The 25,991-nt window shown below is 40.2% G+C and overlaps 1 protein-coding gene across 6 annotated transcripts in view; it reads right to left on the bottom strand.

Moving 5' to 3' along the window:
• ANKRD6 (ankyrin repeat domain 6) overlaps positions 1-25,991 on the bottom strand; it is a 99,813-nt gene that overhangs the window by 53,609 nt on the left and 20,213 nt on the right. The window contains exon 1 of one of the 6 annotated variants that reach the window (XM_039343121.1): positions 4,662-4,686. The exons of the other annotated variants lie outside the window; for them this stretch is intronic. The gene's annotated coding sequence lies outside the window, so the exon portion shown is untranslated. Of the gene's footprint in view, positions 1-4,661; positions 4,687-25,991 lie in introns of those variants that run through there. 6 annotated transcript variants of the gene reach the window in all.

Genomic DNA, 25,991 nt, shown 5'->3' with positions numbered 1-25,991 from the left:
CCTTGCCTGTTTACTGAATTTTTTATACATATTTACATAATAGAATAGAATAGAATAGAATAGAATAGAATAGAATAGAATAGAATAGAATAGAATAGAATCTGGAAGGGACCTTGGAGATCTTCTAGTCCAGCCCCCTACTCAAACAGAGGGACCCCAGGAGAACCTATATTGTCTCAGACAGGTGGATGTCCAGTCTCTTCTTAAAAATCTCCAATGATGGAGCACCCATGATTTCTGGGGGCAAGTTGTTCCACTGGTTGATTGTCCTCACTATCAGGAAATTTTTCCTTAGTTCCAGGTTGCTTCTCTCTTTGGTCAGTTTCCAACTGTTGTTTCTTGTCCTTCCATCTGTGCTTTGGTAAACAACCTGGCCCCCTCTGCTTTGTGGCAGCCCCCCAGATACTGGAACACTGCTATCATGTCTCCCCTACTTCTTTTTTTTTTAGACTAGCTAAACCCAAGTCCTACAGCTGTTCTTCATATGTTTTAGTCTCCAGGCCCCTGATCATCTTAGTTGCTCTTCTTTGAATTTTTTCCCTCAACATCTTTTTTGTGATATGGGACCAAAACTGGCTGCAGTATTCTAGGTGTGCTCTTACTAGGGCTTTATAAAGCGGTAATAGTACTTCTCGTGATCTTGATTCTATGCCTCTGTTTATAAAACCCAGGATTTTGTTAACTTTTTTGGTTGTTGCTGCACACTTGGCTCATAGTCAAGTGATCGTCCACTAGGTCTCCAAGGTCCCTCTCACAGTCATTGTTTTTGAGCCAGGTCTCTCCCAATCTGTATTTGTGCCTTTGGTTTTTCCTGCCTAAATGTAAGACTTTGCTTTTCTCCACATTGAAACTCATTTTGTTGTTCAAGTTTGTCAAGATCTTTTTGGATCCTGTGTTTGTCTTCTGGGGTGTTGGCTACTCCTGCTAATTTGGTGTCATCTGTGAATTTGATGAGTTTCCCTTCTATTCTCTCATCTAAGTCATTGATGAAGATATTGAAGAGTACTGGGCCTTATTCATTTTCTCATTTAAAAAGCTCACTTTATATAACCTAATTCTGGACAGCTTTTATGATTGAAACATAAAAGGAATAATAAAAACCAGCATTCAAAAAATTGCACCTGGAAAGGAGCTAGAAACCAGCAGAACTCATGCAGCAATATGTGTTTGGGTATAATATGGCAAACGATGGGGTATCAAAACTGAGTGCACTACTGCATTCTGGACCAGTTGCAGTCCGTAAGATTATCTGGGACACTACACATCCTTTTTACAATCTGTTTTCCTTGTTACCATCTGGGAGGAGGCTTCGTGGTATCCGTAGCAAAGCATCCAGATTCAGCCATAATTTCATTCCATACAGCATTAACCTTGTGAACTCTCAAGCTTCCTCTTTCCATTATATATTCAAGATGGACAGTATTTAATATTTATTTGTTACATATATGTAGGAGTGTGGGTCTATACATATGTTGTATATAGTATGTTTAGGTGTGTGTCAGGTATGTGTTTCACTTTGAGAGCGGGCAACTAAATTTCATTTTTTGATGTGTGCCGTTGTGCCCACAGTAAAAAAAATGACAATAAAGGTTATCTTATCTTATCTAACTTCTAAATGGTCTTCAAGGGCATCCCCATGTAGAACTCATTGCAGTAATGCAGCCAAGAAGTAACTAAGATATGAGTGACTGTGAGCAAGGCCACTGGTCCAAGAACATGTACAATGTGTACACAAGATGAGTCTATGCAAAAGCCCCCTAGCCAGATCTGCCATCTGCTCTCCAAATGGGCACCATGAATCCACAACCACCATCCCAAATTGCACACCAGATCTGCCAGGGACGTGCTATCCTCTTGAGAGTCAAAGATGACACCTCTTTGGATCAGGGAAGGGGAGAAGAAACAGGATATCTCAATAAACCATATTTTAAATATATATTAGCTGAGACTTCTTCAGTACTAGAATTATTAATTAAATTTATCCATCCAAATCTGGAGGGATGGAAACAGGGAGCCACTTTCTCTTTCCTGCCTTTCTTTTCCAGTTTATATACGGATGGTCCTCAACTTACAACTGTTTGTTCAGTGACTATTCAGTTACAAGGCACTGAATCAAGTGACTTTTGAGTGGCCTTCACAGTTATGACCGTTGCAGCACCCCCATGGTCATGTGATCAGAATTTGAGCGTTTGGCAACTAGCATGTATTTATGATGTTTGCAGTTTCCTAGCATCATGTCGCCACCATTTGTGACCTTCCCAGTCAGCTTCCAACAACCAAAGTCAATGAGGAAAGCCGGATCTGATTAGCAACCGCAGGATTCATTTAATAACTGCAGTGATTTGCTTAATAAACATGGCAAAAAAGGTTATAAATTCACTTAACCACCACCTTGCTTAGCAACAGAACTTTTGGTCCCAACTGTGATCGTAAGTCGAGGACTACATGTAACATGAGAAGAGGCTTGTTGTCAGCCTACAACAGGGGTGTCAAACTGCCAGCCCACGGGCCAGATGCGTCATGGCGAACTGTGCCCACCCTATTGCCAGCAATGGGAAAAAAGTCACGATACGTCGCAACACGTGACATGACATTTCGAGTTTGACACCCCTGGCCTACAAGTTAACCCAGATCAGGAAACTGACATCACAGGAAAAATATACTTTATTAAGCTATGACATGATAACAGACTCTTGCTCATCTGGTTGTATTTTACCTCCCCTCCCTCTTAAATCCTAGTGCAGTGGTAGCGAACCTATGGCATGCATGCCAGAGGTGGCACTCAGAACCCTCTCTGTGGGCACGCGTGCCATTGTCCCAGTCCCGCCTCCCCCCACGGCCCCCTCCTCACCAGCAGCCCTCTTAGAGGAGAGCCACCCCCGAGCATGGCCCATGCAGAGCAGCATAGCCAATGATATGGCAGCCAGGCAGCGAGGACAAGACTCCACCCTCACGCCCCATCATGCACAGTTGATGCTGTGGGGCGCGGGCAGAGGGCATGGCCACCATGGCACTGCTGGGCCACCTGGCAATCTGCGGCAGGCCATGGAGGCAGTGAGTGGCCCTGCGGGTGGGCGGGGTGGGGATGGAGCGGGGGTGGGCTGGAGGCAGGGCGGGGCGGGGCAGAGCGGGGGCAGGCTGGGGCGGTTTGGGGGCACTCGGTCTCTAAAATGTTCGTCATCACTGTCCTAATGAATCATGGAAATACCTACTTGTGTCTTTTCCGAATATTTTCTTGTTTCCCAGGACTTCAGGAATGTTTCAGCTCTCTTTGCTTATATAACGGTTCTGGCCTATTTCCCTTGAGGGCATCTCCCTCACTCTCTCTCTCTGTGCACCTGAAGGATCTCCAGGTGCTTTATCTCACACAGATCACCAGTTACTCTACTAATCCCTCAAAGGAAAGGAAGAAAGAGAATTTGATGCAACTGTCCCCTAACAAGCTTAGCAGAAAAGACAGCATTTTAAGACAATGATCACTCTTTCTTCCAAAGAGTTGCTTATGGGACCACTATTGTAGCATTTAGCCAACCCTGCTTGATCTCAAAAGAGCAAGCAGGGTTGAATCTGATAAATACTTGAAATGAGATCCACCTGGAAATCCCAAGATTATGGGTTAGACTGGGAAGCTGACAAACCATCTCAGACAACTGTGGGGCCCTTGGTGCTTTCTGAGCTTTGTTGTTTTCTGTCAGCATCTCAGAAAAAGCCAGTGATAAACCACTCTCACACTGTTGCCAAGGGAACTGTGCAGATGTGTCCATCAACCACGAAGGAGTATATTACATTCCAAAAAGGTTTTATATGTAGCTGACAAAACAGATGCGAATTTCACACTCCTAGCCATGAGGCAAAGCTGAAATCCACTTTTAAATAATGCGTTAACAAGAACAGCCCTGGATGACTCATTCACTGCTGCTCTCCAGTTGAAAAATTAAAAAACAACAACAACACCAAAACAGATATCTCAAAACAAACAATGCTAGCCTGCTTCAGAGATAAATCAGCAACTGGCAGTTTTCAATACTTTTGCATAATGACTGGGTACCATGGACCACATTTTATGTTACTGGATACTTTGGACTCTGGGGCACAAAAGCCTTTAATTTCCTATCTCCTGCGTGTAAACCATCTGGAAATGAAATTTAAGGGAATATTTGGATTTTACCTCTTTTACCACTTAAGTCACAGTGATGGTCGGGTGTCCTGTTTGGGTAGCTATTGACTTGGTGGATTTCCCTGCTTCTTTTCCCTTTTCACCCACTCCTGGAAAGCACACCTCAATTGTTCTCTGGTCTAATAAGGTGATCCCTTTAAGAACGGGTTAAAAAAAGATAAGTTCTTCCTGTCATTTGACTAGAACAGTGGTTCTCAACCTTTTTAATGCCGTGACCCCCAACTGGTCGTAAGTTGAGGACTAAACCGGTCGTAAGTCGAGGACTTTTCCCTGCCCGGGAGCGCCGTGCATGCGTGGTGCCACCCCCTGCGCAGGCCGAGGCGTAGCTGGCAAGCGGCACAGACAGAGCAGGCCGACCACCGGCTGGGCCACCAGCTGGCCCAGCCCAAGGGAGGTAAGGCACCCGCCGGGCCCCACGCGCTCCAGCAACCCTCCCTGTGCCCGCCGGCCTCCCACCTCCCAACCCTGGCCCTCTTTTACTTACATTTTTAGTAGTTGCTCAGCAGGGAGGGGTGGAAACTTCCAGACAGCTCACTTTCACTGCAGACAACTTGCAGCACCATTTGCAGAATGGGACTTTTGGCGGGCTCAGCAGGGCAGAGACAGTCTGGACAATTCCTATTGGCTTTTAAAAGCCAATAGAATTAGACTCTATTCAAGAGAGTCTATTCTATTGGCTTTCAAAAGCCAATAGAATAAAAGGGAGTACGCACAGCTAAGGAAAAGGGGGAAAAAATGGCAGACTGCATTGTTTGGTGACCCCTGTGAAATGGTTGTTTGACCCCAAATGGGTCCCGACCCACAGGTTGAGAACCGCTAGACTAGAAGGAGAATCTTTTCTCAAGCAGAGCTGTTCTCAGCTCCTCCAATTAAAGACAAAACTATGGCAAGCATTTCATTGCTCCTTTGCTGAATCTGTTTTTAAAAAGCAGGCAGTCCAGTGGTCCAAGATGAGATGGCTCTTGAAGGCAGATATTGGGAAGAGGAGGCTCAACGGAGCACCCGCCCACCTGCCAACAACTTGATCAGAAGGACGGGTGCAGAACACAATGAAGTGCAGTGGGCAAAGCCGACTGCCTTGATTGTGCCAGCAGAGGGAGAAAAATATGTCTGATGCAGAGCAAGAAAGCTCAGGTGGACATTGCCTTCCTATCAGGGTAGGGATGAGCTGAGGGCACCAAGGTCATCTGTTCCTGCCCTTCCAGAACAGGAGCTGGCTGGTTCTCTCCCAATGAGATAAGCAGGAAGTGCACATTAGCCTTTTATGTACTCATTAGACTACAACACTTGAGTTGGTAAAAGCATGATGGAAGAAGAAGTTCATGGCAAATATTCAGATAGTCCTTATTTAGCATCCACACTTGGGACCGGCAACTCAATCATTAAGCAAAGCAGTCACTAAGTGAGACCATAACTGTGCTTATAATCTTATTTCAGCTTTACAGACCTGTGAAGGTCATAAATGTGACGATTGAAAAGCTACTTTTTCATATGGTCAAATGGTCATTGTACAAGGCAGTCACTAAACAAGGACTTCCTGTAATGAAATACAACATGTATGAGGATCAACAGAATTAAATGAGATACAACTATAACATGAATGAATGAATGAATGAACGAACTAAACATTTTTCCAAAAGGTCTGTGATAGCATCTCCCATAAAAAGCATATTCACACATAAACCTAAGATACAATGCACCTAACCATGATTTAGTGACTAAACTTCAGCTGCCTGACTTCACACAACATACCCTAAGTTTGCAAACATAAGCTAAGGTTTGCAAATCACAATGGTTGGACACATACAGCACACTGTGCTATAATTCTCAGGCGTCCTCTTTTAGTTGGTTCAACCTGGCTGAAGTTTCCCAGTCATTCAATGCTGGTTAAAAATTATTACCACGTTATACCAACAGGGCACTATAGACAGCAACTTGCTCTCTGACAATCTTCAAGAATACATTCTTAATTAATCTGTTTTTATCATATGCAAGCATCAATCTTTATAGAATAAAATAACCAGTGCTGCCAAGAAAGTTAATATATCTTAGAGCTATTTGTTGCTTAATTTTTCAATGTCAAGGATTTCATTTCTTTTTTAACAAAAGAACATAGTGTTTCTCCAGTGAGATGGGTTATGCAGCAGCACCTAGCTAATGTAGTAATTAAATGGTGTACTCCTGAAAGCAGGTAAACTGGTGTGCCTAAATTATTTACTTCATCTCCAAAACAGATGTTAAATTAATAACATTTGCCAAATCAATTTGTGAAACTTTTTTCGTAAAAAGAAAAATGTTTATTATAAACAAAAGAAAGTGACATTTACAACTAAACCAGGATGTGTCCAACCTGCAGCCCATGGGCTGCATACAGCTTTGGACAGTTAAGATCATAAACTTTTAACATTATTATGTGATTTTAGCAATACTTACTATATGATATATTTTACATGAGGCCCCAAACAATTCCTCTTTTCACTCAACGCGGTCCAGACAAGTCAAAAGGTTGGGCACACCTGAACTGAGCAATCACACAATTAACTCCAAATAACTAAGCAGAGTATGTTATAGGTAATCCTCAATTTACAACAGTCCATTTAATGACTATGCAAAGTTACAACGGCACTAAAAAAAATGACTTATGTCCTTTTTCACATTTGCAACCATTGCAGCATCCCCACGGTCACGCGATCTTGGGAACGGGCTTGTATTTATCACCACTGCAGTGTCCGGGGGGGGGGGTTATGTGATCCCCTTTTGCAATCTTCTTACAAGCAAAGTCAATGGAGAAGTCAGATTAACTTAACAACGGTGTTGCTAACTTAATAACTACAGCGATTCATTTAACAACAATGGCAAAAAAGTCAAAGAATGGGGCAAAATTCACTTAACAAATGTTTACACTCAGCAACAAAAATTTGGGGCTCAATTGTGGTCGTACTTTTAACAGGAATCCTCTGTATCTCTGTATCTCATGGGATACCTTTTTGAAACCAAGGAGTCAAAATGGACTGAAATCTCAAGAAATAGTGGGTCCTTCCCATCACTTTCTACATACCAGACGATGAAGATGAAATCATCCTCATCACAAAGCAGCCTTAATAATAATAACAACAATAACAATAATAAACAAGTTGGAAGGTACCTTGGAGGTCATCTAGTCCAACCCCCTGCTCAGGCAGGAAACCCTATACCAGTGATGGCGAACCTTTTAGAGACCGAGTGCCCCAAAATCGGCCCTACCCCCCACACATCCCCGCTTCGCCCCTGCCCGCAGCCCGTCCCTGCTCCACCCCACAGGGCCACCCACTGCCTCCACGGCCCTCCGCAGATCATCCAAGCAGCCCAGCAGCGCTATGGCAGCCATGCCCTCCACCCACGCCCCACAGCATCATCTGCGCGACGGGGCGTGAGTGCAGTCTCCCCACTGTCTGGCTGCCATGTTCTTGGCTGCGCTGCTCAGGGGTGATTCTCCTCTGGGGGGGCTGCTGGTGAGGAGGGGCCACGGGGGAGGCGGGGCTGGGGCGATGGCGTGCGTGCCCACAGAGAGGGCTCTGAGTGCTACCTCTGGCATGCGTGCCATAGGTTCACCACCACTGCCCTATACGATTTCAGACAAATGGCTGTCCAGTCTCTTAGCCTTTGCTAGGCTCTTGGTTTCTAGGTAACTACTTTGGAAGTACATCTCCCAGATTCCCATCCAGCTTGACAACAATATAGGATGTGAATTCTGGAAGTTGAAGTCCCAAAACATCTGGGCATTACCAGACTGGGGAAGCAAGTGTTTTACCACTGAGCTTAAGAGTCCCTTTACTGGAAAATTTTAAAATGATCTGGTGATGCAGCATAGGAAGTCTCCTGGGTTTCTCCCACCCTCACCCCCAAGGTAACATATCTTGGATAAAAATGTTGGATTCACTGGAAGTTACTTGTGAGGTCCTGACCGTGGTGTTTATTATGAATAGTATTCTAATTACTACCAGTTTAATGAAGAATGAGAGCAATTTTACAAAACACAAGAATTTTACAAAGCATTTTGTGAGAAGCAGCATTTATTATTCCCTTGACATTGTGTGACATGACTTTCAGATGAGATGAGTTTGCAAGATTTTTGTGTAACGTTAATGAAGACGATGGTAGGTTTGCAGTTCCAGACAGCCCTGGGGGGAAATGAATTATCTGGATCTTTTTTCACTCAGGTTTCAGCCTGGGATATAGTACAGAGGTGGCATTGATTGCATTTGTAGATAACCTTTAGTGGGACTAGATGAGATGATGCATCCATCCTGCCTTCCTTGATCTTTCAGTGGCTTTCAATGCCATCATTCACTGTATCCTTCTGGGCCAGTTTTCAAGGTTAATACTGTTTATCAAACGTTTAAAAAAGCTTCTACATTGTGACGTCCCGTTTCTGCACAATTAAACTAGACTTGGCAGTTGGAAAAGCATTCCAGCAGAAGACAACGGCAATCCACTTCCAAACAGTTGCCAAGGTATTTGTATGAATGTATTCATGAACTCACCAAGCTAGAAACAAAGAATTTACTTTAATAAGGACATATGGCTGCCTACAATTTGGGAGAGTTTGTTTCTCAAAACATGTTACTGTTCATTTTGGAAATGTGGGATGGAGACCACTTCTTTTGCTAAACATATCTGCTTGACGCTAAATAAATAGCTCTCCCCACAGCTCTTTATGTTTGGAAATATCTTTCCATTTTTCTCTTTTCTTAGCAGATGGATCTATGCTTATTGAGGTGAGTTTTGTCTTAGACGTGAGCAAGATAATGGAGCAAGTGAGGGTACCAGTCAGCCATTGTCCTTGGATTCCTGCCAACCTCTCCTAAGGCTGCTTAGCATAAGAAAGAAAGAAGCAAGAAAAGAAAGATCAACACAATATCAGAAAATCCTTGTGTCTGTTAGCCCAGAAAGTTCACATTTCTGCTTTTAGTCTACTACAGAGACCTGTAACTCCTGCTTTGACAGATAATAACATGCACCAGCACATGCTTACTAAGCTTTCGGGAGCTAATATCCAATATAAAGCCGTCTTCAGTTCAACAAAAGGCTTGGGCCTTTTGTTGCATAATTTCTTTTGCAAAGAAGTGGGATTAATATTAAATGTACATATCTGCTATAGCAACAGTTATATAATGAAATTGACCAGCAATTGTTGCAGAAAGTAAATACAGTAGAGATTTTTGATTTTGGGACCTCCTAAATGTTCACTATGAAAGGGAGGATATGAGATTTTTTAACATGTGAAATACATAAGAAATAGCATTTTAACTGTACTCCAACAAACTACAACTAATTGGAATTAATTTTGAATCGATCAATCAAACATCCAATTAAAATGCATCTTAAAGATAGAAAAAAATCAAGTAGATTAACCACATTCTTTCTGTTCTTTAGTGAATATTACACACGTCAAAAATAAACGTTCAAAAAGCTAATTGCTTCCTATGGAAAACAGAAATATTCTCCACTGCATCTAGTTAAGCTCACTGTCAAGTAATTATAGGGAAATTGCCAGCTAAAAGAATTATTTAAATGATTTGATTCTTTTTGTATTTTTAACATGCATATTACATAATCTATGAGTTGAATCTTTAAGTTCTACACAAAAACTCAGAAACAACCCAATTCATATAATACTAATGTGATAGTATGACAATATAAGCAAATGTATGTTTTGCTTACAGGGAGAGCCAAGAGAGACATGTCTTCCATTCTTACATGAAATTCCAATATATATGACAATTACATATTATATATGTACATATACAAATTAGAATTACTTGTGTTTATGAAAAAGGAAGAAAAAGTGAAGTCAAAAGTTATTTCATTTTCAAAAAGGCATGCTAATCCATCATATCTGGCAAGAAGAACTTCATTATTAAATTATTTTTGAAGATTTTGAAAAGTGTTCAAGTAAGCTTTTTCCATTAAAGCATAAGAAGATTAGTTCTTTTATACTCACATGCACACTGAGGGTTCAAGTTCTTATTGAGTTACAGATTATGTTAAAGTAAGCATTTATTAGAAAGAAAAGAGGCTTCAAAAAAGAAGCAAAGTTACTCTTATAAGAAGATCAGGTTTCAAGGACTGTCTGATATAAAAACAGATCACAGTGCTGCAATAATCTATGTCCTGAAAGGCTAAGGTCCTTTTTAAATGGAAAGAAAATATATGGAGATTTAAGAGTAGCACTCTGATTATGATGCTGAGTATTTTGGCCTGAGTTTCTAATTCTCAGTCTAGCTTATTTCATAGAGTTGCTATTTTGGAGAGAATATTAAGGAAGTGTGTGTGTGTGTGTGTGTGTGTGTGTGTTTGTGTGTGTAAAACACTGATCTCCTAGAGGAAAATCAGAATATAAATTGAACGAATGAATGTATTTCTTTTAATAGTGCTGCTAAGGCATGAAACCCAGCTACCATTAACAGTAATAAACTTTATAAAAACTAACAGACATAAATACAAATAAACCCAAGACATCCATTGCTTATCTCGTTTTAAGATGCAGAAAAGAGAGGCAAAGGGAAATTCACAGAAATAAAAGAGTGAATATTTGAAAAAAATTACCATTTATCAGGATATTGGATTAAATAGTTTTCATAGTGAACTGAGACCTTGCCAAATGCATCATCCGTCAGCTTTAAAGGTAGGCTGGAATGAATCTGATATACAGATCTCATTATTCATTTAAACAAGCAGCCCTTGAGAATTTTAGAGCAAGATAATAAAATCACTGAGTCCTAGATTCTTGAAAAATCCTGCATTCCTCATCATTGCACTCTCTTTGGCCTATGGACTTTCAAGCCTCTATAAGGAGCCCCCTTTCCAAAGATTGAGCTTCAACTTTCAAATAGAATATTGTTTGGAATCTACCAAGAATCAATTGCAAGTAATCATTTCAGTGGTATCAGGAGCAATCCACTATGACATGATGATTATACAAATGGGCAAATATGAAAATGTGTCATGATACTTGACACAAGCATTAAGCCAAATTATTTTCACGAGTGTGCTTTTGCCACAGTTTTCTTTTGCCAAACACTAGACTCCTATGTTGACTTTAGCCATTGCCTTTCACTGTCATCTTCCTCAATGCATTGATAAGACACATCATTTGGGACACCAGGAACTTTAAATGGTGGCCAATTGGTTTTTGTTCAATTGAAATGAATTTTCACAGGGATTCACCCAGAATCAATGATCAAGCTTGACCAAACTCACAGATCTAACCTACTTTTTCAGTTCTTCTTAAAACTGGCATTTTAAAAATAAGAATGATGCTGGAAAATTGAGGATAATTTTATTTAAAGAAGAATGAACTTTTATATTGTGGATGCTCCATCACTGGAGATTTTTAAGAAGAGACTAGACAGTCACTTGTCTGAGATGGTATAAGTCCTTCTGCTTGAGCAGGGGGCTGGACCAGAAGACCTCCAAGGTCCCTTCCAGTTCTATTCTATTCTATTCTATTCTATTCTATTCTATTCTATTCTATGTATTATCACAACCTTTATCTATTCATTGATTTTATGAATTATCATTTCATTCTTTACTGTCAGAACATTTCTAGAGTATGTTATCCAAAGTACATTGAAAAGGACCATAAAATCAGCATGTAAATCAAGCTATTACAAACAGAAGAAACCCATATGTCACAGATAATTATGCGGATTTCACATTGAGGCTGGAATTGTCATTATCTAAGAGTTAACTATGGTTTAGGATTACAGAGTTTGGAACTTACCAAAACGTTTATCCTTCACATCCATTATTAATTATGATCAAACACAATATCTTGCCTACAAACATCCTCATTTCTGAAGAGAGATCCATTTCATTCAGAACGATCATTGCTGCTGATTGTTTTCAACCTGAACACTCTGTAAGACTTTTACCGTAATCAAACTGCAATTAAAATAACTTCTGGACTTTTGAATACTCTGAATACCAGATATACTATACTACAGCTTTTGGATTCTTCAGCCAAAACCTCAAGAGAACATCAAGGTTAGGAATTATGACACAGACGCTCACTAAGTAGTCAGTCTTTAAATCAAAACTGTACAGTAAAACTCTTTCAAACTAGGGGTAGAAATCAAGAGAGGGAACCAAAAGCCTACTGATAATACAATTGTCCATGACAATGACAATGGGTACGTGAGCACACATTTGCGCCTTGTGTCTAGGTTCTTCCTACAGCAGCATCTCCATCTGCATCTGCACCGCGACACAGAGCAGTCACTGAGACAACACTTCTTTCACTCTGTCCTGTACCATCATGGAATTATAATGTATTTTCAAGCTCACACGAGTGATACTTGCTCAGTAGAAGATGTTATGCTTCGCCCAAAACATATTTGCTTCTCAAGTTTACACAAGCAGCCGCTGAAGTAGCTATAAATGCTAGATAAATATGAAGTTCATGCTTCAGTGGGTTCTTGAACTTTTATCCAATATATATTTGGCAAGAATGTTTCTGTCACATCAATAAAATGAAAGAATTGTAGCAATGTCTGCAAGCAAAGAGCCAAGTCAAATAGCACCAAGAACTCTACAACGCAATGCTGAACTAGAGATAGTTCCTTCTATTAGTAAATGGTAATAATTAGGAAAAAATTATATCCTGATCTTATAATAGCAAGTGAATTTGCAGAAATTAGAACTATGTTAAAATTCAAAATTCACAAACATCTTACCAGTTATAGTCTGAAACAATTATTCTTCCTTCTGTTCTTTAGAAGGTTAAACATATTTTATGAAGTAATATTTAGATCTTAAGCAGTTAGGAAGGGATTATTTTAAAGTATTTCCAAAATCTAGATAGATACTAAACACACAAAAAAACGTAATAATTTTACATTTGATCCTTCTATAATCCTGTTTGGTCATTCACCTGAATGCATGACAAGATCAAAATTGGACAAAATGGAAAAATGCTCTCAACTCTGCCCATCTACACATTCATACAAGTAGCATGATAGGGAATTACACTCATATTCCCTTGAATTAAAGGTATAGTTCTCTGTGTAACCGAGAATCTGAACAACTTTAAAAATCAAAGGCTCCATCTCTAGATGAAGGTGATTCTGGAATGCTACTCTCATATCATGTTCAGTATCCTAAGAATAAACTATTTCTGCAAGCACAGATTAGTTATGGCTACCATATCTGTAACCGAAATAGTTATAATGAAATCTGAATGAAATCTCTTGAGAAAAGCAACACCATTGAAATTTTGTCTTAACATTTGCTTAAACAATTAAGGTATTTCTGTACAAGCAAGCAAAACAACTCATTAAATAAATTAATTAACATTATATACAGTTCAAATGGGAAGGCTTCTACCCAAAGCTTCCATTCCCTTTATACAATTCTCTAATAGAAAGAGCTACACCAAGCCATAAACTCCTGGTATCAGCACTGTCAATCAAATTCAAGAATCACTTCATATAATGCTAAACAGAAAACCAGAGGAGTGAATGAAAAAGGTGCATGTGTACACACATTATAGACACATATACATGCGTGTATATATATATATATATGTTAGTCAAATAGTAATGATCACCAAGAGAGTATCTATAAAAATAGAATTTTAATCCACCGAGCTTTCGTCAAACACAATTGACATCGTCAGGGTTAAAAGGTAAGTGCCGGGGGAGAGTCTTATATACAGCTGTTTAGTGTCTGCTTCCGGCTCCTGCAGTGAACTCTGCTGAATGCCAGTTAGCGGTGAGACAATTCCAACGCCGCACGGTACGAGCACTCATTAATGATCAACACCGTCGAGTGGGAACCTTGAAGACGGGAGCCAACTGTCTTCGTGAACAATGTAACAGAGATTTATCAGAGCAACACTTCCAAATGCTTGACCAGCACGTTCGGTCAATGGCGGAGAGAACCAATCAACAGACTGCCATACGCCTCCAACGTAAGATAGACACTTTACGGGGATTAAAGGGTAATAGGTACATGGATAATGTGGTACATAATTTATCCTCAAAGACCCTCACCCGCCCCCAACTTGCGCTGTTGCAGCGCGACGCAGGATATAACCTGATGGATGCGAATCTGTTAGACTTCGTTGCCGCGTTGGAACCGGCTATGCACCACGAGGATTTGGGAGAAAATTCGGCGAATTTAATCAGGCAGCAGGTCACGGGGTTGCTTATGCGTCATAGGCACCACCAAGTGTTACCTAGGGATGAAACGGAGGCCCTGGAACATCTTAAGAGGGACGCCACCATTGTGATACTCCCCTCTGATAAGGGGAGGGCCACAGTGGTGATGGACAGGGCACTCTATGTGGCCAAAGCGCTGCAGTTACTAAATGACAAGACTGCTTACAGAATTATTAAGAAAGACCCCATGGTGGCCCTGAAAAATAAAATCAACAAGTTACTTGATAGTTTTAAACGATCAAAGAAACTTGATGAAGATACCTTAAGGAGAATACGACCCAATGATTCTGCGCTCCCGAGGTTTTATGGACTGCCAAAAATCCATAAGCAGGATATTCCACTTCGCCCTATCGTGTCGTTTAGAGGCACTCCCATCTCAGGGTTGGCGAAGTGGCTTAGTGACCGTATATCCTACCTGGTCGATGGCAGCCCCACTACAGTCAGATCCGCAGAAGAATTCCTGGGGAGGATCAGGACCCTTAGGGTGGAGGAGGATGAGGTGATGGTCTCTTTCGACGTCACTTCACTCTTCACCTCCATCCCCCAAGAACTGGCCCTGAGAGTCCTAAGGGATAGATTAGAAAAACTAGGAAAAACCGGACACCGGGATTCCCTGCAACCGGGGGACCTAACGCAACTCATTGAGCTATGTCTTACAACCTACTTCTCCTTTCAAGGGAATATATATGAACAGGTCAAAGGTACACCGATGGGCTCCCCAATATCCAGCGTGGTGGCAGAAGCGGTTCTACAACAATTAGAACACGAGGCTATGACCCGTCAACAGCCCAAGTTTTGGGCACGGTACGTTGACGACACTTTTGCGGTCGTCAAACGAGACCATTTAGCCGGCTTTATGGGAGTATTAAATTCAATATATCCGGACATTAAGTTTACGTTGGAGGAGGAGGTCCGGGGCTCGATAGCCTTCTTGGACGTACTGGTCCAACGTTCCCCAGATGGAACTCTAAACACCAAGGTCTATCGGAAGCCCACTCATACGGACCGCATCCTCCATTTCCATAGTAATCATCCGGCCTCCCATAAAGCCAGCTGTATTAAGACCTTGTTCAAACGGGTACAGTCGCACTGCAGCACCATGGAAGCTAAGGCAGAAGAAAGAAAACATCTATTCCGCATATGCCGAATGAATGGGTATCCCCCGAGGTTTATTAAGCGACACAGTATGGCACCCGGACTACATAATGGACAATCAAGAGAGGACCTCCAGACACGGGTCACACGCGTGTCACTACCGTACATCAGAAACGTGTCAGAGGCTACAGCCAGGCTTCTGGCACCCCACAACATACAGGTAGCCCACAAACCCACCCAAACCATACGAGCTAAGGTGATGCGCCCCAAAGATCAGCTCCCCACCGCCGAGAGATCAGCCATAGTTTATAAAATCAACTGTGCGGATTGCCAGAGTAATTACATAGGCGAGACCTCGAAAAGACTTAAGACCCGCCTACATGAGCATAGGCTAGCCATTAGACGGGGTGAACAACACTCCCAGATTTGGGCTCATGCAGTAGAATACGGCCATCGTTTTGATTTTGAGAATGCCCAAATCTTGGCTAATGATATCACAAAAAGAGGCCGCTTATTAAAAGAGGCATGGTTCTCAGAAACTGAATCCATCAATAGGCGTGTGGATTTGTGTGCAGCACACCAGGCTCTGAAAATATGGAATGCTGGTAGCCGCATTAACCGGGAGAGGGGACTTAATTCAAAGACTTACTATCCAGAAGACATCGCTCGACCCCCCTCCTCATATAATCACATTAATGCAGCCCCCACTGATGGCCCCCCCTTCTTGGAACAACTACAGACCAGTCCTGGCAGACAACTGCGGACGGATTCGCCACGATCCGTAGAGAACGGAACAGCATGGAGATGGAATGGAAATGGATGGGGATTCGAGAAACTGGAAGAAAAACGGAATACAACCAGGTCCGGTAGAGATGAGGAGAACGACGATGAACCCCCCCATGAGGAGGCTACCAGACACAGCATGACAACTCGATCGCAATCCAGCAGGAGAATGCACCCCCCTTCGACACCCCCAGCGCAAAGTTATGGGATGAAACAGCGACTACAATTAAAGGGGAAGAGCACCGTATGGAGTGGGAATGGAGAACCAAGGACGGACGGTAACGTTGCCCACCGGCAACGGATGGAACAACGAGCCACTGACAATAGGACAACGACAAAAAACATCTTGACGGTGCGCAAGACAGAGCGTGTGGGAACGAACAGCGGACCGTACAGGGGAACCCAGGGGAAGAAGGAGGGGAGGAGGAACAATATGGGCGGGGGTTATGAATCTAGGGCACAATTCCGGGAGACGGATAAACAAGACCAAAATAGCCGTGAGGCTTGTAAGGATACTGAAAGTGATAATTGCCCACCCCCACTCGTAGAGGGAAGTCGTGTGTGGGATGGTGGTGGGGGGGAGGCTATGAGCAAGGAAGGCAAAAAGATCTGGACTCCCAACTCTGAAACAACTTATGACAGAATGCAGACTAGTAATGTGGGATGTAGGCTGGAGACCCAATCCGATCAGCTGGGGCCTATGACACACTCCAGGAGCCGGAAGCAGACACTAAACAGCTGTATATAAGACTCTCCCCCGGCACTTACCTTTTAACCCTGACGATGTCAATTGTGTTTGACGAAAGCTCGGTGGATTAAAATTCTATTTTTATAGATACTCTCTTGGTGATCATTACTATTTGACTAACATGAATATTCCCAAGAGTCATGTTTTTGTTTTTATTTCCAATCATATATATATATATATATATATATATATATATATATATATATATATATATATATATATATATCTCAAATTAAAGATTTAACAGTTTATAAAATTACCAAGAATCTTTATCTTAGAGCTCCTGAAGCCTCAAAGGGGTGGGTTGCTTTGACAGATGCTTCCTGTTAAGGATGCCTCTAAAACGTGAAGCAGCACCTGAGACCTTCTGGATGTCTGGCACGCTTTGTAAGAAAACGTACTTCTGGTTCTTGCAAAGCTACATTGGAAAGAATCTGCATACGGCAACCACTAAAATTTTAAAAATTTACAAGGAAATATTTCTAAGGAACGGGGCAGATTATTATTAGCCAAGCAACAATCCTACCTAAAACCACATAAAACAATAGTCTAATTCAGCCTATTGGCATCATCTAATACTTTTGCATTCCCACACCTGGTCACAAATACAGATGATGTTAAAAGGCTGAACTAGACTGTTGTTTTATGTGGTTTTAGGTAGGTTAACGTAATATGGAGCTTTTCTCAATACAGAGACATGTGGAAGAGAACAAAGATAACATGATGGCTATTTTAGCTGTCCAAACTGATTCAATGAAAGTTGGTGGTGGCAGCAAAAATTAAGCTCCTACTCTGCTGGGTCTATCCTCGAGAAGAGAGAGGGGCTGGGTTAATTCCTCTGTTCCCTGGACAAAGAATATTTCTTCACAAAAATATTGACTGAAAATATTTTCAGTCTGACTAAGAAGATGTATCTGGGGAACTACATTCACAATCTCCTTTGAGTCAAGCATCAACTCAAATTTCTTTGTGTTTGCACGGACCATCTATATCATTTATTAATAACAAGATTGAAATGGTTTGCCAATAACATTTCCCAGGATTCTTTTTTTTAAATTCCGAGTAGAACCTACACTCCTGGTCCTCTACTCTAGATCGCCAGGAGTATAGAATGCATGCATGCATGTATACATACATACATACATACATACATACATACATACAGTGATGGGATTCAGCAGGTTCGCACCACTTCAGCAGAACCGGTAGCTAATTTTTTGTTGCCCAGGCCCAAAATGGATTTCCAGAAGCAGCATCCACACAGAGAACTGGTTGTTCACATATTTGAATCCCACCACTGCATACATAGATATAGATTAAAATTTAGAAACTGCCTATCTCATAGAGCCACTCTGGGTAGTATACAGCTAAAATACTAACAAATAAAAGTAAAGAACAAGTAAAAGTATTCCAACTCTGCTTAAGCAAGTTCGCTTTGTGCTGTATGCTGCTATCTAACTGGGTATGGATAGAGTAGAGTTAAGGAAAGTGAGAGGAACATCATAAAAAAGGAAACCAGTTAACCAGCCCTAGAAAATGAATGCAGAAGTACAATGCCCTAAACTTTTATCTAGCAGGGTAATGGCAAAGAGGGATGAGGGATGAGAAGAGGGGCGGGCCAAGTGGATAATGGGAGAGAAAACAGGTGGATAGGAGAAGGATGGAATGTGGCAGAAGGGAAGTGATGAAGAGTAGCCCAGGAGATGGACACCCCAGTACTAGATGGGGCTAGGCCAATAGAGGCCTCTTCTGTCCACCCTATATGAACCCTAAACAGCTGCTTCCTCTGCCAGTAATGGCATAAACCAGGGTTTTTCAAAATACGTTCCATGGATCCCTAGGGAAAAAGTGTACTCCAACACATCCAGAGGCACCCAGAGGCACCTTCCAGCACAATGGAAATAGTGGGTCTTATCAATTGACATTCAGAAGTCCTATTTTCATGGGGGGATTTGTACTCCTAGCAATTTACTTCTTCCTCTGGGAAACTAACAGGTTCTGCAGCCTGAATAACTCTGAAATCTGTTGAAATAGGACATACTACCATGACAAAACCTATGATGCCCACAAAGGCTTCGGTGCAGCCTAAATCTGCCTGAAACCAAATTGTACAATTTGAGCACCAAACTAAGGAAACTCCACAATTTGGCAGCAATGACTAAGGAGACTCCAGAGACATACTGGATACTTTGGTTAGAGCAGTGTTTCTCAACCTTGACAATTTTAAGGCATGTGGACTTCAACTCCCAGAATTCCACAGCCAGCATTGCTGGCTGTGGAATTCTGGGAGTTGAACTCCACATGCGTTAAAATTGTCAAGGTTGAGAAGCACTGGGTTACAGCAAATGGCTTCTTTAATTTGATTTGCATTGATTTACATTCTTCCAAATTATTTATTCAAATTTTATTAGTGAAAGTATCTTCAGGCTGGCAAAGTAGCAACAACAACCCCATCCTGCTTGTCCACAAATGTGAATATTAAAAAAAAATTCAAGGTTTGGAGTTTGGCCTGGATTTTATTTTTTCACTTGTGGGGCACAACATTCTACTTGGGAAATCAGCTCTTCTCCTATTCCTCATGAGTTTAAGATCATATGCATTTAAAAGTTATAATTCTTCCACTATTCTAGAACAATTAATACAAACTATCGGTGTTTCATATGTAATACAGATTTTATAGCATTTAATTGTTTGTTCTCATACATCAGATGCATTATTTAACCATTCCTTAATATATTTGAAAACAGGTAACTTCTATTTGACAGGAGTTCCCAAGTTTTCTTTGTCAAACCCCACTCCTGTCTAATCAGAGTTGTATACCTTGTAAAAAAATAAATATTAGAAATAGTTACATACCAGACAAAGAGTGATGGTAAATAAACGAAAAGAACAGATAAGCAGGTTTTAAGTAACAAAATCTGCAGCTATCTCACTTAATTGCCGAATATGAAAATTATTATTTTCCAAAGCACAATAGAAAATTTATTTATTTATACTAAACTTCCAAAAAAAGCAAGCTAGCTTAAGACTGTTTGCCCATTATCACACAAAGTTTCCTGCTCATAAATAGTCTTTTAAGAGGAAAGAACCTTCAATTACTATTTTAGGTGGTTAGGGGTTCTTTATGAGGCTTAAATGGTAAAATATCCCAGATATTTAAATGCAAACATTATCCTGCTAGCTACTTCTGGCCAACACCAGAATCTACCATATTACATACACAAAGATACACGGGGAAACAAACATTTACAGCAGCTTACTCACATGTGTTTGCCTTGCTCTCAGCAGAAGCAAATCTATGGGTCTGGCAGCATTAGAAATGAAGAAACAAAAGGATGCCCAGAAGAGGGACAGCTGAGATGAATAACACTGGGCCTGCCTGATATAACATGGCAAACCAATTTCCATGTCAATAGAGGAATCCCCTGGGAGCATTAGAATATAATGCTGAGGGGTCTATACACAAATTCTCTCTCTCTCTCTCTCTCTCTCTCTCTCTCTCTCTCTCACACACACACACACACACACACACACACACACACACACACAAATACAGAAGCTTCCTTTCGTTAGAAGCTACTTGCATTTTATATAATTTTCATTGAAAGTTTTAACAGCAGTAAAAAATAATAATACACAGGAAAATAAAACAGGAAAAAAAATGAAAAAGAGAGAAATAACAGAAAAAAAGCTAAAAGTGCAAGAGGGAAAAAAGGTAGATGAAAGCAGAAAAAAATATATAATGAAAAATATAAAGAAGTAGCTTCCGATATTCTTCACAGATGTAAATACAATTATTTACAATTTAACTTCTCTCATTACATTACAACATACATCTTTCTATCATTTGTCCTGGCTAATCATCATAACCATAACCATTCATTTTTTTTATTTTTACTCAAAAAGTCCATAAGGGCAACTAATTTCTTGGGATTTACCTAGTTCTCGGATTATGAGAGTACTACATTTTTTTAAAAAGTGTCACATTATCGTATTATACATTTTAAAACATACATAAGCACAGTTTCATGTTTTTGTACATTGTCAAACACATCCAACATAGAACTCCTAGTCTCCCCCTCTGGCACCACAGTTGCCAGCTCTTGCAAAGAAACTTCCTGGTGACAATCAAGATATGGAAGAAGAGAATTATGGGCACAGAAAAATGGTGTCAAGAAAATACAATGGAAGCCAGCAGATAGCACAAGCTATGAAATCCATCTGCTAAAAAAATAGCAGGACTGTTACTGCATTTCCACAAGCTAAAAAAGGATAAATTATGTCTAGTGCCTATAAAAAAAACCTTTCTACCTTTACTACCAGCTATTCCTTTGCATCCTATTCCCTTTATGGAGAAGAAATCATATAGAAAGCTGATTGTTATCCTGCTGGGATCTGACAATAGAAGCTAATGTTTTCATGAATTCAGAAGCCAGAGTCACTTATATATTTCCCATCCAGTGTTCTTGCATGCAGGGAAACAGCTAAATATTCTGACCTTATTCTTGCATCTCCATTGTACTGCACAATTTAGTTTTCCTGTTTAAGAATTTTCTGTAAACCACACAATAACAAAATGTTAAAAATGAACGGATTTGAATATGGATAAGAATAATTCATTGGCTATTAAGTCATTTGATTATCCAACCTGTGACAAGCTGAACTATAATCAATTGATGGATGGATTTTAATGGGCAGCATATATCATTACTGAAATAATTTCTTTATTCTCAGAACATATGGTTCATGAGGCAGGCAGTCTTTTTTTCTACAACTTCAATTTAAAAATGCCTATTTTCCTCCTGATTGCTTTTACAATTATTCTTCCACGGCTTCACTGCCAGGTATAATAAATTTCAAAAATACTAAAATTCTATCAGTAAGTGTATATTACTTATATAAGAAGAGAAAACCAAGGTGGGGATCAATATTGTAAGAGGGACTAAGGCGGCACTATAAAATTGATCAGCTTGGACAGCTGGTGAAATGAGGTTGACTATAGATAAGGAAGCAACGGTAGGAATTCCCTCTGCCCAGTCAATTTCTCCTCCAAGGAACGAAGAGGCAGGAAAAGATGTTTCTCATTTGAAACATTAAGTCAAACGTCGTTGCCTCAACAAAAATGTACAACCTCCTATTTCTGCTGCTGTTGTAAGATGCATGACTTGTTCATAGTCTGAAAGCACAGTCGAGTGCGGCTGTTCGAGTGCGGCTGTTCTTAGAATGAGCAGAATGTTATGTGCACAAACCATTCCATCCATAGAAGGGCTCTTTGTATTTGTTCAGTAAAAAATTTTATAGGTTTAAAAATAACCTTGAGGAACAACAGGAAGAGCTGCAACCAAAAGGAAGATCAGACTGAAGAAAGTAGAATGTAATTTGAGAAGACATCTCAGAAGCCTCCCTAGTTCTCCTAAAGATAAAGGGAGGGAGGAGATGCGTTCAGACATGCAATAGTCTTTACTTTATAATAAAAGTAGTAAATGCCTCACAAAGTTAGAACGCTGGGCTGACGATCAGCAGGCCCATGTTTGAGACCCGTGGCTGTGGGTTTGGGTGAGCTCCCTTCACACGATCCAGCTCCTGCTTACCCAGCAGTTCGAAAGTGGATGACCACAAGTAGATTAATGGGCACTATTCCAGTGGGTAACTTCATGGAGACATGAAAGGAACCCCCAACTGGGTCTCCTCTGGGGGCAACAGTGATATCACAGCAAATCCTTTCATCAAGGAAGCACTTTGGTGCTTCCAACATGGAAAAAAAATAAAAATAAAAGTAGTATTAGCATCCATAATGTTGGTTTCCTAATTTGGCCCATTTTGAAGGGCTGATATCATCATACAAAAAAGTCTTGAGGATTTATTGGGATAGAGGCAATTCAGATTAGCTCTACATACTTATTAGGTTTTCCTGGGTTTAGGAGACCAATAATAATTTGAATTTGAATTTGGGGGGGTGGGGAGATTAAATTAAATTAGGATTAAATTTTGTGCAGACTACAACACCACCTCACTTCCCCTTGTCAACCACTGCATTGGGGAAGCCTTGCAGAGAGGTAGGGCAAAACATCTGCAAAAACATCAATCAATACATTGATACAAATGAAGGGAAATATGTGTCCCAGGACAATGATACAGGATCCAATCTGGGTCAATCACTAACCCAGACTGGATTCTGCAATACCTTGATACTGATCTCTCAAAGTTTAGAGAACTCAACTAACATGCATGTACAGAAACGTCTTTCCAGAAAAATGGCCAATTTCACAGTATCCAGATTTATTTATTTGGTAAAGCACACATCAAAATTGCATCATTAATAGAATCCCAAAACTATCTAGCTTTCTAACATAAATATTTATAAAGTAGTCTCTTTACATATTATTTTATAGGGTAATGTTGAACTTTAAAAAATTTAAGAAAGCTCTTGGGGAATATCTGTTATTCATCTTCTACAAATATCAGTAAACATTGGATACAAGAGCTAGCTTTGTATGTATAATCAATCAACCCTAATAAAAAGACGTGTTATAAGAAAAAAATAATAAAAGACTATATTAATATATCATTGGCAACAATAAAGGCACACACATTTTAATTTGAATGGGTTTACTGATGCAAGATAGAAAATGAAATATTTAAGGAGAAAAAAAATATTATAACTTTCTTAGATCAAAGGCGTCACACATAGTAATTTAAAGCCAGTCAAAACATCTAACTGCATTTTATTCTGTATGCAATTGACAATATGACTGCACAATTTGTCAAAAATAATCCATAACTTCTTTTTTTGCACAGTAATGACACCAATGAAGAGAATACACTTGTGCGATAGTTTTTATTTCTTGTGCTTTTCATTTAACTACAGCCAGAGAGGAAGGATGCAACTTCCAAATATTTAAATTAGTTCACTAAATCACAGGGCTACAAGGATGTATGTCACCTCACTACTCTTCATTTTCCTTTAAAATAATATTTATGGGTAAATAAAAACCTAACTTACAAAGGAATAGATCAGTGTTTCTCAACCTTGACAATTTTAAGGCATGTGGACGTCAACTCCCAGAATTCCACAGCTGGCTGTGGAATTCTGGGAGTTGAAGTCCACATGCCTTAAAATTGTCAAGGTTGAGAAACACTGGAATAGATGTTTATGGAATAAGAAATCTTCTACTTGTAGAATGAGTAGCCTCATCTAGATATTTTGCCCTTCGCGTCCTATTAACCCTTACCATTATGTAGACTACCAGAAGCTGAAAAACATGTGGAAGACATCACATGCCTACTGCATGTCTACAGGTTTTCTTTCAGCACAATCAATAACATCTTTGTTTACCAAATCCATCAAGATTGTCCTCTTTATTTTTTTTACTATAGTTAGCATTTCACAAAATAAATTAAAAAATGTGCCAAGTATTTCAGAGTATTCAATAACAGAAATCTCATAATATATTTTAAATCTGGATTGCATTGGCTTAATAGAGATATAGTCCACAGTTTGGTCTTTACATTTTAAGTAATCTTTAAACATTAGTATGTAATAACGAAGACAATTGTTCTTATACTTTATGTTCCTTTCTATATTTTGGGCTCACTCTTGCTGTGATTGGATTCTATCCATGTACGGTTTTTTAAAAACTATCCTGTGATACTGTTAAGGAGTGAACAATAATATCATCATTCAAAAATATTGCAACGATGCTTCCTTTTTTACAGATGTTCCACCACTCCACAAAATTTCTAATTTCTTAAATAATTGAGACTGCAATCCTACTGCCATTTACCAGACAGTAAGCTTTGTAGAATGAAATAAAATGTGCTTCAGAGTACACATATACAGGATTGCACTGTTTTGCAATCTAAAAGCAGCTCTTTCCCTAAACTAGTGCCCTTCATCTATGATGGATTATAACTCCCATCTATTTGGGGCATGGTATAATGGAAATTATAATCCAACACACTCGAGATGATACTTGAAGATCGAATCTGGGTCGGTCACCGGGAGATTTACTCTTCCGAGCTTTCCGATTCATACTGGAGCCCATCTTCAGGGAACTTCTCTCTACTGGAATAGGTTCTTTGGGTTATTCTGTGAATTGTATTTATGTGGTGCCTTCCTATTGGCTGATTGGTGAGTTGATGGCTGGCGATTGGCTGTTGTTTCCTTGTGTTGCCAAGCCCTTCGCACCTAAGCACCTGATAAACTGGTAGTAAATCAGCACTCCTGTTAACTGACAAGGGCCCCGTTTCCCAGGCTTCAATCATTTCTCTGGCTATCTTTGTACTGCATGGCCAAAATCTTAATCGCTGTGAAATTAAATGTGTATCCTTGTTCATTGTAATATGAAGCTACCAATGAGTTCAGGTCTCCTCGTCTGATCGTTCGCTTTTGTTCTTGCACTCTGGTGGTTAGCTTCCTCCCCATTTATCCTACATAGTCACAGGGGCAATCTATGCAGGGGATCCGATAGATTACATTGGAAGTATCTCCCACCTCCAAGCAACCTTTACAATGCGTAATTTGTCCTTGTATGGTAGCCTCTGGGCAGTGTGCAAGGCCCACCTGAAGCTGCATACGACTGCTTCCAAAATGTTTTTTGATGTATGGCAGGGTGTGCCATAAATTTTGTCTTTTATTTTCTTTTTCCTTTGTTCAGTACAGTCACACAATAATTATCAAAAACAAGTGAGACTTGCCTTGTCAATGAATGGGAACATTCACCCTTTCAAATTTTTAATTAAAATTTTAAGTCTTCTCCATCTTGACAAAATACTGGAGGGGTGGCAACACAATTTTGTTGGTAGTTGGAACTTGTCTCTATAGAAGAGAGAAAGGTGAGGTAATTAGATCTAAGCAATACCCTGACATACTGTACATGAAATTGTCTAACACTTCAAAGGAGATTTCCAGGGGGCAACTTCTCCTGAATCAAAAATCACAGTGGAGGTGTTCTACATTTCTTTCTTAATTGCCGCACATCATGGA

This window comes from Crotalus tigris, unplaced genomic scaffold (genome assembly GCF_016545835.1).
Source record: "Crotalus tigris isolate CLP2741 ecotype Arizona unplaced genomic scaffold, ASM1654583v1 scf7180000017833.3397121, whole genome shotgun sequence".
Taxonomy (NCBI): Eukaryota; Metazoa; Chordata; class Lepidosauria; order Squamata; family Viperidae; genus Crotalus; species Crotalus tigris.
This window is presented reverse-complemented; position numbering and strand designations above follow the sequence as displayed.